The 6,763-nt window shown below is 47.4% G+C and overlaps 1 long non-coding RNA gene across 1 annotated transcript in view; it reads left to right on the top strand.

Annotated features, from left to right (window-relative positions):
• LOC115030636 overlaps positions 1 to 6,115 on the top strand; it is a 7,465-nt gene extending 1,350 nt beyond the window's left edge. Inside the window, exon 3 of the long non-coding RNA XR_003836242.1 lies at positions 6,039 to 6,115. This is a non-coding gene — a long non-coding RNA (uncharacterized LOC115030636). The remainder of the gene's footprint in view (positions 1 to 6,038) is intronic.
• The last annotated feature ends 648 nt before the right edge of the window (positions 6,116 to 6,763 follow it).

Here is a 6,763-nt window from a genome sequence, read left to right as displayed (position 1 = left end):
GCCTCTGCCTCTGCCTCTGCCTCTGCCTCTGCCTCTGCCTCTGCCTCTGCCTCTGCCTCTGCCTCTGCCTCTGCCTCTGCCTCTGCCTCTGCTGAGTCCTGGGTGTGAGTCACCAGAGCTGACTCTACTTTTCAGTTCTTAGAATACACACATATTTTAAAGAAAGAATATAGACATTACTTAAGGTTTGAAAGCAGAATTGTCTTAGAGCATTGTGAGGCCACATGAATTTGCAAACAGACTTTAAATTGGGCAATGTCACTTCCTTGTGTAGTTGAGCCTATCACTGATGCTGTTGGCCAGATTAGATAGGCTTGTTCTGGGGTCCCTGGATGACATCAAGCCTTGGGTTTGTTGAGCAGGTAGCTACACCTGCAAGTAGCCACAGCAGCCGATGCCTGAGTCACCACCAGGGATCTCTCCTTGAGGCCTTTCTCAGAGCCTGCTCATCCCAGACACTCCACTCACTCAAGCTGAGGCTGTCTTCAATTTCTGTTCCAAATGAACTGGCACCTTTAAGTATACTGGCGTCCTTAAAAAAAATCCATTTATTTTTTTAAAGATAATTTGAATGTGGAAAGTAGTGTCTATGCAAATGTCAGCACTGGGCAAACTTCCTGCAGGATATCTGGTGTCTATTGATAGTATTTGGCAAAGACCTACCGGCCATGCAGGAAAGAAAACTGGGGAATGTTCAAGATAATCTAAATGGCCCACTTGAAGCTGGAGTTGATGTTGCAAGCTGGTCTAGAAAATGAAGCAGTTTATGCTTGGAGGCTGGAAGGGAGGGCACAGTGGTTTGACAGACATGCTCAGCCAGGACTCTTGTGTGTGAGCACTGGTTTGTTGTTGTTGTTGTTTGCTACTTGAGGGGTTTGGGACTTTTAGGAGGTGGGGTGTTGTTGGAAGGAGTGGGTCACTAGGCGTCTTAGTCAGGGTTTCTATTCCTGCGCAAACATCATGACCAAGAAGCAGTTGGGGAGGAAAGGGTTTATTCAGCTTACACTTCCATACTGCTGTTCATCACCAAGGAAGTCAGGACTGGAACTCAAGCAGGTCAGGAAGCAGGAGCTGATGCAGAGGCCATGGAGGGATGTTCCTTACTGGCTTGCTTCCCCTGGCTTGCTCAGCCTGCTCTCTTATAGAACCAAGACTACCAGCCTAGAGATGGCACCACCCACAAGGGGCCTCCCCCCCCCCTTGATCACTAATTGAGAAAATGCCTTACAGCTGAATCTCATGGAGGCATCTCCTCAACTGAAGCTCCTTTCTCTGTGATGACTCCAGCTGTGTCAAGTTGACACGAAACTAGCGAGTACTCGAGGATCAGAGTTTGCAGCTTTAGAAGCTGAGCCCACTTCCTGTCCAGACTCACCTGATCTGTGGGACCCCACAAGAAGCTGCACCCCCAATTCCTGAGCCAGAAGAAACCTTTCTTCCTTCCCTGTCAGGTTATGTGGGCTCCAAGGAGTAGAAACTTAATAACCACACCAGGGACGCATGAGGCTTACCTAACTCCATAAACTTTAAAATTCGCATCGAACGTTAGGGAATTCTTCACGAACCTATTGAAAATTAGTCGTGTGAGCTTAGAGGAAATGTGCTGAGGTCCACAAAGCAGACTGTGGCTGGGCGGAGCATAGTGATGTCATTCTTAACAAGAACCAGAGCCAATGCCTTGGCCCAAATCCTTATTTCAGGCCACGAACCGCCCAGTATTGATGATGAACTGTCTGTGCGGACAGAGCTTTGCGATCAGAAGTCCACAGGCGTCAGAATTCTGGAGTAGAGTTGGTTTTCTGCGTGCTGGGGATAGTGGCAGTTTCCACAGGCAGCTTGACTGGACCAAGATTTACCCAGGGCAGTCATGTAAACAAGCCGTGGATGTACTTTTGAGATCTTTTAGATAGGCCCACTGACAGAGGGTATCCCAACTGCCGTGCACACTTAGCTTGAGGAAGCCATATTGTCACAGCACTCACTCCCCAGTGGCAGTTGGGCTTGCCTCTTTAGAGGGAAGGTGGTAACAGCCTACTAAAGGGAAATTGGTTCCTTCTAGTCAAGAGTATGAAACCCTGGCTTGAGTGGAGACCTAGCACTGCAGTTGAGCTGGCCAATGACCAGGCTAAGGGACCAGCCCTAGGAAGGTGGGCTCACCTGAAGCCTTGCTATTGGGATGGATGCAATAATTAGCTTGTTAATGGGCAGCCTGCTTTTCCTCCCTGGATCTCTGCTCTGGTGCAGCAGCTTTCAGGACTGTGGCTGTGTGGCTTCATTAGTCTGCTTTCCTGAACTACCGACGAGCCTACTATTTCCCTGTTGCTTTCGGTCTCCCTTCTGAGCATGCCTTGTCAGGTACTTTGGCATTCTGTCCTCTTTTACAAAAGCTCCCCTTCCTGCCCTTCCTTCCCTCCTCCAACATTGCCTGTCATCAGTGTGACTGACTGGCTGACCTCTGTGCTGCTTACTCAGACAGCATGATTCTTTTCTCTATCTCTTCACAGTTCTCCTTCTCCAGGCAGCTGCTGAGATGTGCAACTGACACGCTGCCCTGGGGTTTTTCTTTTAAACTCTGACAAAACTGTCCTCAGGCTTCCAAGGGTGGAGGGAAGACAGAGACAGAGGGACAGGGAGAAAGAGACACAGAGAGATACAGAGGTCTAGGCATCAGTGAGGCAGACATTTGGTTTCTGTGAAGGTTTTCTCAAGAAAGACCACACTAAGATGGCGTGACTCCATTCCCATGGGCTAGAGTTTTAGGTTTGAGTCAAGAAAAAGAAGGGAGCCAGCTGAGAGCCAGTGTCCCTTTCTCTGCTTCTTGGTCTTCACTGATGGAAGCCAGCAGCCTTTGTCCATCACAAACAGGCATGGGTCCTGTAACACCCCAGCCTGAAGCAGGCTGAGCCAGACTTTGACCTTGCTGTCACTAAGGAGATTACCTAGGGTGGAGCCTTCCTCCCTACATCACTCTATTGTTCAGCCACTGCCCCTGTTCTCCTTCAAGACACTGCTACCTGCTGGGAGGCTGCTGAGCTATTCCAGAGACTACACCCTGTCCTACAAGTTGTCACCTGCAGCTGGTTCCAGGCTTCAAGAATGGATTATCGGGGGATGGGCCTCCCCCACTTTATAAGCACATTTGCCATTAAACATTTGAGCTTTGATCAGGAATCTTGACTTAGCTCCATTTTTTCTCTCAACCCCCTAGTTCCCCTTTCTTTTCAGCCCCAGCTTGCCTCCCAGGTGAAACCCGGTTCATGTGAGCTGAGGGTCAGCTTCCAACAGGGTCCTGCTATGATGCCTTCCTGGCAAGATGGACCCTTATAGTAAACTGTAATAAATGTTCTACTCTGGTGTTCAGTCACAGCAATCAGAAAAAACTGATATGGGTCTGTCTGGAGCTGGCACACTGAGACATGGGCCAAATCAGAGCTGGAGTCCCTGGTCTCTAGGATGCCTTTAGTAGAAGCCTGAGGTTTGAGGAGACGGACTGGTTCCCACTTGGCACCCAGTCTACCTCTCTTTTCCTGATAGAACTCTTTGTTTAGGTATCTTCTCCTCCCCCACACAGCTACATGTTTCATGCCTACATCTCAGGTCCATACATTGGCCTGACTGGCAAAAACAGACTTAGCCCTTCACTCATGCCTGGGTCAGTGATGGTCATGTGATACAGTCTGGCTGGTGGCTGAGGCTGGAGGGGTTCCCAGGTGCACCCCTAAGAGAGAACTGTGGAGGAGGGTTCCTGCTCTTCCCCCCTAGTGGTGCTGATGCAAGCCCACACCCATGCATCCAGGGATGATGCTGGCAGAGGGAGAGGTCCAGCAGCATTCAGAAGATGCAAGCTCTCCATCCATGACCACAGCGAGGCACTGAGTGGCTGACTCCCTCTAGACTTCCCTTGCAAGATAATAAATTTCCCTATTGTTAATGCCACTGGGCTTCTTTTACTGCTAGCCAGATGGACCATAACTGATCAAGCTGTCTCAGGGGATGCAGAGCCTTGGTCCACGCATGAAGTTGCTGAAATGGCTGTTTAGTGCCAGAACGTACAATGATGTAGGCTTTAACTATCCTATCAAAGAAGGAAGCCTCACAAGGCAGCTGAGTGCCTCTTGTGAGTGGGAATCAAAGCCAGTCTGTGTGAGAAGGCAGGATGAATCCAAGCAACTTTGGAGACTCTCGCAGGGACCTTGGCTTCTTAGATAGGCTTTCTGGATAAACTCAGTTCCATAATAGAAGAAAGATGCATCAGGAATTCAAATGATGGCATCCCCCTTTCTGTACCTCTTTCTATCCTGGTGGCTTCTAGAATTCCTTTTTCCTGAGTCTACAGAGAAGTCATGGCTGGGCACTATTGCAAGCTCACTGGTAGCCAAGAGAAATATTTACAGACATCATAAAGAAAATCATTGTGGAGACATGTGTCCCAGATCATCCCATTATACTGAGAACAAATAGCCACATATAAGCTCTGGAAGCATACGTTCTCTCACTGTCCCAGGTCAGGCCTTCTTCTATGACACTTTGCAAGAATCATCAGACTGCTTTCAGGAAAGTTTCAAGGAAATACACTATTTTACGTGGGAAGAAAGATTCAGATAGGAACATGCTAAGTTCTCATGAGCGAGAGATGTGGAAATACAATGAAATATCATGAACAAGTGAACTCGAGCAAATTTGATCCTTGCATGTTTATGTAGAGGGATTATTCATGTAAAATAGTGGACAGAACACACAAGCTGTAGAAGAATACATCTGTATGACTGTGTTCGTGTGCAGCACTGAGTCAGGTAAAACAAGAATTCTGGACATTCCCACTTGCAGAAGCACACAGAAGACGGCTGCATCCAGGATGTTATTCCTCCAACTTACTAGGAAAGACGATAATGATCAAAGGAGAGGCATGGGATGGGCACAGGAGTCTGCACACTCTGTTATTTTATGTGTTTGTGTGGTGTATTGTAGTATATGTGTGTCGTGGTTTGAATATACTTAGCCCAGGGAGTGCCACTATTAGAAGGTGTGTCACTGTGGGTGTGGGCTTTAAGACCCTCGTCCTAGCTGCCTGGAAGTCAGTATTCTGCTAGCAGCCTTCAGATGAAGATGTAAGAACTCTCAGATCCTCTAGCATCATGCCTGCCTAGTTTGCTGTCATGTTCCCACCTTGATGATAACAGGCTGAACTTCTGAACCTGTAAGCCAGCCCCAATAAAATGTTGTCCTTTATAAGACTTGCCTTGGTCATGGTGTCTGTTCACAGCAGTAAAACCCTAACTAAGATAATGTGTATGCTCTTAGTGTGTGTGTGTGATGTGTATTGTATGTGTTATTGTATATATTGTGTGTGTTGTGAATATTGTGTGTGTATTGTATATATTGTATGTGTGTGTGTGTGTTGTGTGTATCGAGTGAGTGTTTGTGTATTGTGTATATGTTGCGAGTGTGTATTGTGTGTGTGTGTATTGTGTATGTGTGTATGTAGAGGCCCAGAGGTTGATGCAGTCATGTGTTCTTCTACATCTCTCCCCCTAATTGTTCTTGGTATTATTGGGACAGGATGATAGTTTTGTCTACTCAACACAATCTAGACTGGAGAGGAACTCTCTCTATTAGGTTGGTCTGTGGGCATGCCGACTAGGAATTTTAATTGTGGTAGCTGAGTTGCAAGCCCCAGCTTGAATGTGGGTAGCCCTGTTTCATGAGCAGGCCCTGGACTGATGGGAGGGGGTGAATGAGTTCAGAGCTAGCAGGAAACCATTTGCAATGTGCTTTAGGCTGTAGATGTGGTGTGACTGACTGCTTCAAGCTCCTGCTGTCTTATGCCTACAAAGACGTGCTGTAGCCTGGAACTTTGAGCCAAGAGAACGCTTTCTCCTCTGAGTTGCTTTTGTCGGGTTACTTATCCCAGATCAGACAGGAAACTGAGGCAGGTGGAGCTGATCATTGAACCCGCAGCTCTTCAGATTGATTAGGCTTCTGGACAGTGAGCATAAAGACAGTCAGCTGATCCTACAACATTGTCTCTACATTTGCAGAAGAAATGCTTTCCAATATCTTCTCTTCCTAAGCCCTGCTCTGCCAGAACACAGAACCCCAAATCCCTCGCCTGTGTAAACGTGTAAGTATCCCTGAAAGTCAATTTTCCTCTCTCTGTTTTCTTTGTCTTGTTTTTATGAGTCAAGGTGCAGAACTTGGTCCCTGTCACCAGAGTTAGGTGCCTTTGTGGGCTGTATCTGGTCATTTTCTTAGACATCAGTGTCTGTTGTGTAGAACAAATAAGAAATTCTGGGCCTGACAGCACCCTTGTGACCCCTTGAGAGAAGCAGCACTCACTCAGAGGTCCTGCTGCAGCACTCAGAGGTCCTGCTCTGATTAGACAGCAGCATCAAAGTAAGCCTGGGGATTGACTGTGAGCTGTGAACCTACCTGATACATTTAAGGCAAAAGAAGGCCTGGGATGCCTTGAAACAGACCATCTCTAACACACCGTGGATGTTCCATTCATAAAAGGTCTGATTGGCTTCTGAAGTGGAAACTTAAGGGTTCTTTAGAAAGTCAGTTGTGTTGGAAGGTGTTTTACTGGGGCAAGCACATGAAGGAGTGCTTTCCTGAAGTGGACACAGGTGAAAGACTAAGGCAGACTCCTGAGAGAAGGTTTAGCTGAAGCAGACACAGGAGAAAGGATGTTCTGCTAAAGCAAACATGCAAAAGGGCCCGTGATGTAGGATTTATCGCCAAGGACACAAATGTATTAGTCTGT

The sequence above is a fragment of the Mus caroli genome, chromosome 3 (assembly GCF_900094665.2).
Source record: "Mus caroli chromosome 3, CAROLI_EIJ_v1.1, whole genome shotgun sequence".
In the NCBI taxonomy this organism is placed as follows: domain Eukaryota; kingdom Metazoa; phylum Chordata; class Mammalia; order Rodentia; family Muridae; genus Mus; species Mus caroli.
Note: the sequence above shows the minus strand (reverse complement) of the source record. Positions and strands in the feature narration are given on the sequence as shown.